Source organism: Benincasa hispida, chromosome 4 (assembly GCF_027475165.1).
Source record: "Benincasa hispida cultivar pf3 chromosome 4, pf3_genome.v1.1, whole genome shotgun sequence".
NCBI classification, from domain to species: Eukaryota; Viridiplantae; Streptophyta; class Magnoliopsida; order Cucurbitales; family Cucurbitaceae; genus Benincasa; species Benincasa hispida.
This window is the reverse complement of record NC_143481.1, coordinates 53241524-53254180: the sequence shown is the minus strand read 5'-3', so window position 1 is coordinate 53254180 and position 12657 is coordinate 53241524. Positions and strand designations below refer to the sequence as shown.

General features: G+C 34.7%; 1 long non-coding RNA gene across 2 annotated transcripts; it reads left to right on the top strand.

Moving 5' to 3' along the window:
* Positions 1-2860: 2860 nt before the first annotated feature.
* LOC120076704 (uncharacterized) lies at positions 2861-4989 on the top strand. 2 transcript variants are annotated; one of them, XR_005481615.2, is made up of 3 exons: positions 2865-3239; positions 3341-3631; positions 3728-4989. It is a non-coding gene; the product is annotated as an uncharacterized LOC120076704 (long non-coding RNA). The 2 variants fall into 2 exon arrangements; XR_016529009.1 differs by having other exon boundaries at positions 2861-3239; positions 3341-4989.
* The last annotated feature ends 7668 nt before the right edge of the window (positions 4990-12657 follow it).

Genomic DNA, 12657 nt, shown 5'->3' with positions numbered 1-12657 from the left:
ACCTTCTTCCTATGGCACCAAAAAGTGGAAGAAGAAGAAGGGTGGAAAGGGAAAGTTGACCCTATAGTTGCTGCTCAAAGGGGTAGAAAACCTATCGAGGCTGCAAAGGAATTTGTTTCTATTGCATCCAATATAGGCATTGGAAGAGGAACTGCCCCAAAAACTTGGCAACAAAGAAGAAGGCCAAGCAAGGTAAATATGATTTACTTGTATTGGAAATTTACTTAGTGGAGAATGACGATTATGCCTGGACTATAGGCTCTAGGGCCACTAACCATGTTTGTTCTTTATTTTAGAGAATTAGTTCTTGGCGGCAACTAGATGCTGGTGAGATGACGATGCGGGTTGGAACTGGGCACGTCGTCTCAGCTATGGCAGTGGGAGGTCTCTGGTTGAATTTATAGAAAAAATTTCTTATTTTCGAAAATGTTTATGTAGTTCTTAATTTTAAAAGGAACCTTGTATCTGTAAAGTGTTTGCTTGAACATTCATATAATATCAACTTTCTTTTTACTAAAGTGTTTATTTCTAAGAATGGTGTTGATATTTGTTCTACAAAACTGGAAAATAATCTTTATCTGCTAAGACCGTTAGCAACTAACGCCCTCCATAACACAAAAATGTTTAAGACTGCAGTAACTCAACATAAAAGACTTAAAATTTATCCTAAAGAAAATGCCCAACTTTGGCACCTAAGATTAGGACACATCAATCTAAATAGGATTGAGAGGTTAGTAAAGATTGGACTTCTAAGCGAGTTAGAAAAAAATTCTTTATCTATGTGTGAGTCATGCCTTGAAGGCAAGATGACTAAGAGACCTTTTACTGGAAAGGGTCATAGGGCCAAAACACTTTTAGAGCTAGTACATTCAGACCTCTGTGGTCTGATGAATGTAAAAGCTTGGGGAGGTTATGAATATTTCATCACCTTTACTGATGATTATTCAAGATATAGGTACGTTTATTTAATGCAACATAAGTCTGAATCTTTTGAAAAGTTCAAAGAATTCAAGGTTGAAGTTGAAAATGCATTAAACAGAATGATTAAAACATTTCGATCCGATCAAGGCGGAGAGTTTATGGATTTAACTTTTCAGAACTATTTGATAAAACATGGAATAGTATCCCAACTCTCAGCACCTGGTACATCTTAGCCAAATGGTGTATCAGAAAGGATAAATCGAACCCTGTTGGACATGGTTCAGTCTATAATGAGTTACGCCTCCTTATCTGACTCGTTTTGGGGTTATGCAGTAGAGACTGCAACGTACATCTTAAACTGCATCCCATCCAAGAGTGTTTCTATACCACCTTTAGCGTTATGGAATGGCTGTAAAGCTAGTTTACATCACTTCAAAATCTGGGGTTTCCTAGCACATGTGCTTGAGGTGAATCCTAAGAAATTGGAACCACGTTCAAGATTGTGCCTATTTGTAGACTACCCCAAAAGTACGAGAGATAGTTACTTCTTTGATTCTAAAGAAAACAAAGTGTTTGTATCAACAAACGCTAACTTTTCTTGAAGAAGACCACATAAGGGAGCACAGGCCTAGAAGTAAGATTGTGTTGAATGAAATTTTCAAAGAAACTACTGAATCTTCAACAATAGTTGTTGAAGTTCCTAGTACCTCAACAAGGGTTATTGAAGTAGGATCATCTAGTAGGTCAAATCCACCTCAAATGTTGAGGGAACCTCGACGTAGTAGGAGGGTTGCAAAGCCACCTTTTCGCTATATGGGTTTAACAAAAATCCTGGGTATGGTAGTTGATGGTGAAGTTGAGGATCCAATGTCTTACAATAAGGCAATGGAGGATATTGACAAAGATGAATGGATCAAAGCGATGGATCTCAAAATAGAATCCATGTACTTTAATTCCGTATGGGATCTTGTAGATCAACCTGATGGGGTTAAAACCTATACGTTGTAAATGGATCTACAAGAGGAAACATGGTGCTTATGGGAAGGTACAAACTTTCAAGGCCAGACTAGTGGCAAAAGGTTACACCCAGGTTGAGAGAGTTGACTATGAGGAGACTTTCTCACCTATTACCATGCTTAAGTCTATTCGGATCCTCCTATTCGTTGCCTCATATTATGACTATGATATTTGACAAATGGATGTCAAGACTGCCTTTTTGAATGGCAATCTTAAGGAGGAGACCATTTACATGGAGTAGCCCGAGAGATTCATAACCTACGGTCAAAAGCAAAAGGTTTGCAAGCTTAATCGGTCCATTTATGGACTGAAGCAAGCTTCTCGATCTTGGAACATAAGGTTTGATACTGCGATCAATTCTTATGGCTTTGATCAAAATGTTGATGAGCCTTGTCTATACAAGAAGATCATCTAGTTAAGTAGTTTTTCTAGTGTTATATATAGATGATATTCTACTCATTGGGAATGATGTAGGTTTACTGACTGAAGTTATCTTAAGGCTTTGAACAAAATGTTGATGTGTCTTGTATATATGTAGATGATATCCTACTCATTGAAAAAAAATTATCTTGAATTGTTTGGGTATTAATTTACTTAATGGGGCCAGGTTTGATTATTTAGAGGGAGATAATTGGTTAATTTGAAGTTAATTATGAATTTAAAATTTTAAAGTTGGTGGATTTATTTTTGAGAAGATAATGAATTAAACTAAGTTGATAAGAGAAGTTTGATTTTCTTTAATGGAAAATTTACCATGAGAAAAGAGTTAGGAGTTTGATACCAAATTGGGGGGAGATCAATATTTAAAAATTAAAAAAAAAAAAAAAAAAAGAGATAAATATATAATATAAAAAAGGGACAAATTGGCTTTGACTAGTCAACTAAGGTTTGATGGAATTTATCATGTGGTAGGTGGGTTTTGGCTTGACTCAATTACACGTAGCCCAAGAAGGGATGGAAAAAAATCCCTTATTCTTCCTTTCCCCTTTCCTCTTTCGCGCCAGTCTCTCTCCCTCACCCAAAAATTTCAGCCTCCACATTTTTTGTAGAGAGCTCCGGCCACTAGCCCATCCACCGTCACTCGTCGACGCTACTCCATCACTGCTCATCAACCTCTGTCATGCTATCGCAGTTTGTCAACCTCTCTCGCCAACACACTGCCATGTGTGCCACCAATCTAAGTCACACAAATCTGCTCTATCAGCTCCTACAGGTCACACTCGTCGTGCGCCATCGTTTGTCACCATCATCGCTGATCTTGCCTCCACCCTCCATCACCGCCTATTTCAATTTGGTGTTGGGTAAGTCTCTAATTTTGATTTTTGGGTGGCTTTTTAATGGTTTTGATGAACCATTAAATGTTGATCTAAGATTATGTCTACCCAACATGTTTGAGCATTAGATTCAAGGTTCGAAGGGAATTAGAAGTTGGAAATGAACTGCCCAACATTATTAAGGTATTTATTGGTGGATTAAGGTGAGTTTTATGAGTTTGTGAAGTTATTAGCTTGGGGTTGATCACCCATAAATTTGTTGGACTAAAATTTGTTTACTCATATTGTTTCGACTCTGGATCAGAGTTTTGGAGGTTGTCAAAGTTGTTGTCTAGTAGGTGTTGAAGTTGGATTTTGGTGAAATTTGGAACATATTGGTTTGGAGCATTTGAGGTGATTTTTGGACCAACGCACCTTGGGTAAAAAGAAAAAAAAAAGTTATTAGACTTATTTGATTATTTTGTGTTTGAAATTTGGTCTTAATTGTCAATTTTTAAATTTGGTTTATGCCATAGGACTTGACTCAAATCTTATTGAACAAATAGGAGATAAGCTTGCTTGAACATATTTGGGCTTATTATCAAGGTAAGTGATTTACTATTGATTCACCTTCAAATCCCAAGTTGATGTTAAGCTTTGAGTACGCCGAATGCATGCATTTATTTTGATGGAATGATCTGCTATGATTTAATTGATGGATGGATTGTTGGTGGTGTTCTGGAAACCTTCGACCATGTTACTAAGGTTAGGATATCATGTTTATGGATGGTGCAAAATATGAATGTCGAATGTTGCATGATTAGACTGTTGGTGACTGTTAGTGTTCTTATTGAGCTGTGTACATCGCATATTTGTGAACCTTCAAGTTCGCATCTTATGATTATGTTCCAGTGTTCCTAAGGGATCACCACCTATGCCTATGATTGTGACCCTCTAAGATCACTACTTATGAAAGCGTTCCTTCGAGTTCGCCGCTTACGCTTATGCCTATGATACATGATGCACACCTGTGACTCGACAGGGAGGCTAATGGTCACCTAGGTCCAGTAGTGGGTCACTTACTAAGTATTTTTGTACTCACCCTTTCTTATGATATGTTTTTTAGGTTAGAGCAAGGACTAACCAACGAATGATAAGAAGAATCTGTAACCATGCCATTGGGACCAAACAGAAGCTTTCGCACATGTCTTTCACATTTCTCATGCTACAGTCGTTAACAGTCAAATGTTTGGGGTTTTAAATTATGTTTCTTAATTGAATTTTACGTTTTAAGGGGACCCCGATCAAAGATTTCTAGTTATTTTAATTTTTGTAAAAGAAATTTATTTTATGAAATTCTTTTGGTTTTGGTCATAATTTGTAAAGAGTCGTTTGAGAATATTCATGCATGTAGTAACAGTCCAATTTCACTCCTAGAAAGTTGGGTCATTACAGAGAGGACATGATTGTCACACAGATTGCTTTGGAGCACAACATTGCTTATCCGTTAACAAAGGCCCTCACGGCTAAGGAGTTTGCAGGTTACCTATAGAGTATGGGTCTATGGGACAGGCCACGTTTAGACGAGGGCAAGTGGGAGATTTGTACTGGGCACGTGTTATGCCCTAGTTTATTACTTGTGTACTTTGTATTTTGACTATATTGTACACCCCACTAGCTTTAGGTCAAGTGGGAGATTGTTGGGTTTGATGCCCTAAATCTCATAGGGTCCTATAGTTTGTAAATGTATTGAACAAACTCATTGTCTATTTAATAAAATATATGATATTTTATTCCATATTTTAGTTGCATTGACCATAAACCAATAAACCAACATCCAAGGTTATCTTGTAACTTAAATATGTACGTAGAGACATACAGGTGGGTCATGTTTAAGTGATAACCTAAATGGTTTGTAGTAGATGGATAATGTTGGGTACCTTATTCTAGTGACACTACGAGTACGGCCCGCTTTGTAGGTGTTACAATTGTTGTAAACTACTACAAATGATCTGATCCTGATCATTCATGTATAGACATGTGAGCGAGAATATTCTATACAAAGGAGTTTGTGACTAGACCACAAAATGTTTAGTCTCATTATATAACAACGTTCATAATAGAGACTTACATTTCACCAGGATGACCAAGGTAACATGATCTGAATCCTGAGTGAGTTGTGAACTCCTGCTTATAAGGCAGGTCCTTTGATTTGTACGATCTTGAAATAGCGGAAGCTAACTTGAGGGAAGCTCAGGGCAAGGGACAAACAATCGAGGCAAATTTAGCTCTCGTGAGAATGGCCAGATTGCCGACTCAACAAGCCTACCATTTTTGGGAATTTGTCTAATTGGGGAGCTGGGAACACAACTACACAGAAGGAATTCACTCCTTCCCCTACGTTGGGGTAAGTAGATAAATTGCTCCCTTAAGGGCTGATTCTAGGGCTTGAACAATGTGGTGCCACACCCTCTCCTGGCCTGATAGGGGTTTAGTCATTGTTGGACTATGATCTATTATTCATTAGAGGGATTAGTGGTACTTAAGGAGTTAGATGTAACTATAGGGGCAAAATGGTATTTTTGGCCCAACTGTACTTACGAGAATTTGTGAATGGTCATCGTACTATTGATTGGTTATATCTAATAGACACAGAAATATATCTTTAGTGCGAAGAGTGCAGTTGTCGTTCTCTAGTGGAGTGCCCAACAGTTAACGGATGGTGAATAATTTAATTGAAGAGTTTGATTAATTATTCATGTATCGTTGGAGCTTTAAGCTACAGGTCCATGAGGTCCCCTTGATAGCTCAATAGGATTAAATGAGAATCAGTTTTCTAATTAATTTGAATTGTTCAAATTAATAGATGGATTTAATTATATATGATATAATTAAGTTATTTTAATTATATGTGATATAATTATTATCATAATGTATTTGATACATTATAGCTTAATTAAGAGGAAATAAATATTTGAATATGATTCAAATATTAGTAATACGAATTGGATTTGTATTATTAAATTAATAAATGTGATTTATCTTAAATGCCATATAAGAGAGAAAAGAAACTATAGGTTATATTGTATGTGATACAATATTAAAACTATAAGTTATATGTTGTATTTGATATAACGTATAATTTAGTATGTATATATATGTGTATATGTGTGTGTGTGTGTGTGTGTGTGTGTGTATATATATATATATATATATATATATATAATAATAATAATTTTTTAGAAAATATATGTATGTAAGTGGCTGGTTGTTATATTTGGCATGTTGAAAAAGAGAGTATCTTCTTCTTCATTTTTGATTAATTGAAATTTAGCAGAAGAGTTTTGTAAGTTTAAGTTGTTGGTGTCTCTACTCTTCCTCCTCTCTACTCAAATCTAAATTCTCTCATTCCAAAATAGTCAGAGCCCACCACTCTTGGGTTCTCTGCTTGAGAATACTGAGGAAACCATTGTGGTTTTGTTCTCATTCTTGAACGAGGTTTTCTTGAAGAAATTCTTCAAGGCGTTCGTGTACTATTCGAGGGATTCTTGAAGAAAAGTCTTCAAAGGTTTTCTAAAACCTAATTATATAGCATGTTGTAATTTATGTAAATGCATATCTTGTCTTTGATTTATTATAAAATTTACATTCAATGGAAAATGGGATTTTGGACGATCTTTCTTCCACTCACGGTTCCCTTCAATATGGAATCCTTCACATATCATCAATAAAAGCTCCAGCAACACTATAATTCTCATAATAAATGTAATGAATCCACTATCCACCATAATATTAACCATAGTATCAATTTATTGCAATAAAAGGAAAAGAAGATTGTATAAGAAAGATGTTAATATGTATATAGCTTTATAACTTTATATCAATGATAGACAGTGATAGAGCTCTATCACTGTCAATCAGTGCAAAGCTCAATCATTGTCTATCACTGATAGATAGTGATAGAGTGTTATCACTGTCTATAAGTGATAGACAATATAGAGCTTTATCACAGTATATCACTAGTGATAGAGCTCAATCTCTGTTATAGAGAGTGATAGAGCTCCACTATCCATCACTGATAAAAAGTGATAGAACTCTATCACTATCTATCAGTGACAGAGCTCTATCACTTTGTATCATTGATAGACGGTGATAGAGTTAGAGTTGGCAAAATTTCCCGGTGGGTCGGGTCCTCATAGGGACCCGCCCTGATCGAGGCAGGGAATCCCCGGTTTGACCAGAGATGGGGTCAAATCGAGGACCTCTTTAGGGTCCTCGAATCGGAGACAAGACGGGGATGAAGAGGGTTTCCCCGCCCCGTCCCCGACTCTAACCCTGCCTCGATTAGGTTTTTAAATATTTTTTCTATATATATATATATATTAGGTATTTAAGTTTTTACATTTAGCTTGGTTTTTAATTTAGCTCAATCTAAGCCCAACTAAAGTGTCCAAACTCAAACCAAAGATAATTTTACAAAATAAATAAATAAATAAATAAACTCCCCATAGGGAAATAAAAGGGAAACGGGGAATGGGTCCCCGCGAGGACCCGTTTCCCTGACAAGGAATCCCCGTCCCTGTCCCCGCCTTGAAATGGCAAGGATGGAGGCGGGGATGGAGATAAAATCCCCCATCAGGGATGGAGACGGGCAACCGTCCCCCACCTCGCCCCGCCCAGGCCCCATTGCCAACCCTAGATAGAGCTCTATCATTTTCTATCTATCAGTGATAGAGCTCTATCACTTTGTATAACTAATAGACAGTAATAGAGATCTATCACTGTCTATCAGTGGTAGAGGAATGTTCACATTCCATACATATTCACACCAAAAACTATCTATCTGCACAACAACAAATAAAAAATAAGAGTTCTATCACTTTCTATCTATCAGTGATAAATCTCTATCACTTTGTATAACTGATAGACAGTGATAGATGGTGTAGAAATGCTTACATCCATACATATTCAAAGATCCATAAATGAAAAAAATATGATATGATTTAGATTACTGCAATAAAAGGAAAAGAAGATTGTATAAGAAAAATGTTAATATGTAAATAGCTCAGTAACTTTATATCACTGATAGACAGTGATAGAGCTCTATCAATCTCTATCAGTGCAAAGCTCTATCATTGTCTATCACTAATAGACGGTGATAGAGTGTTATCACTGTCTATCAATAATAGATAATGATAGAGCTCAATCACAATATATCACTAGTGATAGAGCTCAATCAATCACAATTATAGAGAGTTATGGAGTTCTATAACTGTCTATCACTGATAGAAAGTGATAGAGCTCTATCACTATCTATCAGTGATAGAGCTTTATCACTTTGTATCATTGATAGATAGTGATAGAGCTCTATCACTTTCTATCAGTGGTAGAAAAATGTTCACATCCTTACATATTCACACCAAAAACTATCTATATGCATAACAAAAAATCCAAAATAAAGAATATAAAAATTATCAAAAGATTGAAAAGAACACAAATACAACAACTAAATTGATAGAATTCTAACATACTGAAAACCTAAAAAAGAACAACAAGAAGAAGAAGGAAGCCTACATCATATGCATGATCTAAAAACCTAGAAAAGAAGAGAAGAGAAAAAGAATAAGAAAGAGTGCAAGACAAAAGAAAAGAAATTGGGAAGAGCGAAGAATCCATTATCAACGATGGACAAAGGATAGAAGAATCCATTATCAACAGGGAAGAAGTCATAGACGGATGCGTGCAAAAAATCAAAGAAGAAAATCAAGAAAGAAACGCAGACCTACAAGCGCAGAAAATAGAAGAGGAAAAAAATCATATCGTGGTCGAGGAAGAAAGTATTCAACGAAGAAGATCGGCGAGGAAGAAGATCACGACGTCAAGGATGAAGATCAACGAGGAAGAAGATGGTGGTGAGGAAGATTGACGATGAAAGATTGGCGACTGAAATTTCAAATGGAGATGAAGATAACGCGCAAATTTCAAATGAAGGTTATTTTAGGGAATTTGAAAAAAAAAAAAAAGGAAACTTGATTTTTTTTTTTTGCTATAAATTGTAAATAGTTTGATTTTTTCCCCCTATTTATAAGGATAATTATTATATATATAGGGTTGTTTTTAAATATAGAAAAATTTGTTTTTACATATAGAAAAATAAACCAAAATATTTACAAGATATAACAAAATTTTAGAACTATCAACGATAGTCGTTAATAGATACTGATAGACTTCTATCGGTGTCTATCAATATCACTGATAGACACTGATAGAAGTCTATTAGTGTCTATCAGCATCTATCATCGATAGTTGTAAAATTTTACTATATTTTTTAAATATTTTCTACAGTTTTACCATTTGAAATAATTTCCTATATATATACTATATTATATATCAAATATAACACATAACCTATAGTTTTTATATTGTATCAAATACAATATAATCTATAGTTTTATTTCTTTCACTTACTTTGATATTTAATATAAATCACATTTAAACTAAATTCAATTATATAAATCTCATCCATATAAGTATTTGAATCATATTCAAATATTTAATTCCTCTCAATTATAATGCATCAAATACATTATATTAATTATATCACATATAACTAATTTTAATTAATTATATCAGATATAATAATTTTCTCAATTAATTTGAACAATTCAAATTAATCAAAAAATAATTCTCAATAATCCCTGTTGAGCTAAAGATGGGACTTTATGGATATGTAGATTGAAGCTCCAGTGGTACTTGGATAATTAATTAAACTCTTTAATTAAATTACCCAACATCTATTAACTATCGGTGACTCCACTAAAGACCCACAGTTGCACTCTTCACTCTACAGATATATTGTCCATTGGATATAACCAGTCAACATGCGATGACCCTTTAGAAATTGCTCGTAAGTACAGTTGGACCAAAACTACCGTTTTGTCCCTGTAGTTACATCTAGAACTACTAATCCTCTAATGAACAATAAGTCATAGTCCAAGTATGACCAAGTCTCTCTCGGGCCAAAAGAGGGTGTGGCCACATTGTTCAAGCCCTAGAATCAGCCCTTAAGAGAGAAATCTATCTACTTGCCTGGACATAAGGAAAGGAGTGAATTCCGTCTTGTGTAGTTCTGTTCCCATCTCCCCAATCGTACGAATTCCCAAAATGGTAGGCATATTGAGTTGAAAATCTGGCCACTCTCATCCTTACAAATCAAAAGACTACCTTCATAGGTAGGAGTTCACAACTCACTCAAGATTTGGTCATATCACCTATGGTCATCCTGATAGATTGTGCAATGAGGAGACGTAATCGAGGAGACGTAATTGTCAAACAGATAGCCTCAGAGCAAAACATTGTTGATCGGTGTACAAAGGCCCTCATGGCTAAAATGTTTGAAGGTCATCTAATGAGTCTAGAACTACGAGTTATGTAAATCTAGGGCAAGTGAGAGAAGCCATGGGTATGTGAAGCCCTAGTTCATTGTATTTATGTTTTTCTCTCATGCTCAACATGATATGTAAATAACCCACTGGAGTTTTAGTCCAAGTAGGTGTTTGTTGGGTTTTATATCCTAAAACTCGTGGTTTATAAATAATAACAAATTCTATTTTACAATAAAGTTGTTATTGAGGTTTATTTAGTAAAGATGTTATGGAATATGTGAATTGCACTTAAAACCTAAATCCAATAAACTAAGAATCTCTGGCTATAATATGAATACTTGAATTATATGTGGACACATAAAAGTGGATCAAGTTTGAGTAATAGTTAAAATGGTTTATCGTATAAGAATAAGGTTGAGTACCTTATCCTCTAAGAAGTACAGACACAGATACGGATACATGATACGGATATGATACGATACGGCTATACGTTAATTTCTAAAAAACTAAGATACAGATACGTTGAAGATACGATATATATATATATAATGTCTAATTAATTAATATAATACTTATTTTAAGTTAGATTAAAATAGATAAAAAAGAGAGTGAAAACTTAAAAAAAAAATTCCAGTTATGTCAAGTGATTGTTGAGCGACTAGAGTAGACGGTAGGAAAGAAGTAGAAGATGAAGATTGAAGAATGAAATTGAGGATGACGGAGAATCATGATTTAAATAGTGAGAGAGAAGAAAAGAATGAAGATTTAATTACATTACGGGCTTTTTTTTAATTTTTTAAAATTTTTATCATTTTTAATTTATTTTTGTTATGGATTGCTCAATTTAAGTGGACTTTTATGTTTGGAAGTGATTTTAAAATGGTTGAAATTAATTTTGTCATTTTCAAAATCATCGTGAAACATGTTTAATCCTTCAAAACTAATTTTAGTGATATGAAAATTGCATTTAAAAGTGTAAATTTGAAAAACTAAATTAATTTTGAGTAATTAAAAAACATGTTTTCGAGTAATTTTAAAAAGGAAAAAAGTGATTTTTGATGATTTTAAAATCACTCATAAACATGCACTAAAATAAAATGAGTTGTGGGTTGGGTTTTTTAAGTGGTTGGGCTTAAATTTGAAAAAAAAAAAATTGACCCACATATCATTTTCACGTATCTGGAAGCAGATACACGTATCTAAAAATTAAAAATAAAAATAAAAAAACCAGATACTTCAAATCACGTATCAGACACATATCTATTACGTATTTGGACGTATCCATATCGTATCCGTATCTGATACCGATTCTCTGCACAATTAGAAGTATCTGTGCTTCCTAGCTTATCCTGAGGACACTATGGATGCGGCCCACTTTGTATTTAATAATAACGATGTGATCCTGAATTGTTCATGTGAAGACATGAGTTTGCATAAGACAGGATCGCGAAATAGTCACTTTTACTTTATTACACAATTTACTGTTAAGACTGACTATTTCAATACAGTGACCTAGATAAGTCGATCTTAATCATGAACTAACTATGAACTCTTGTTTATTCAGAATTATCTTTTAATCTACATAGGTGAGAGTGGCTCGAGTTCGCCGACTCAATAAGCCTCCCATTTTAGGGATAAGATTGGGTAGATAGCTAGGGACATAGTCCTGCAAGATGGAATTCACTCCTATATGATTCTAGGGATAGTAGATAGGTTGTTCTCTTAAGTGCTTACTCCAAGTCTTGGACAAGGGGCACCACCCTCTCATTGACCCATTGACCCAAGAGGGGCTTGGTTTGGTGGTTGGACCACAAACCAACTGTTCATTAGAGAATCAATGGGACCTAAGGAATAAGGAGTAATTACAGGTGTGAGCTCATGATCATTGGAGCTCATGATCTATAGGTCCATTAGGTCCCCAGCTAGCTCATATCGAACTAAACCTTAGAACAATGTGATGAGAGAATTTAAATTATTCAAATTTGGTTTAAGGAAGTAAGCGTTAATTATATGTGATATAATTAACGACTTATTGTTTAATTATGAAATGAACAATATGGAGAGTTTGAAATATTTAAATA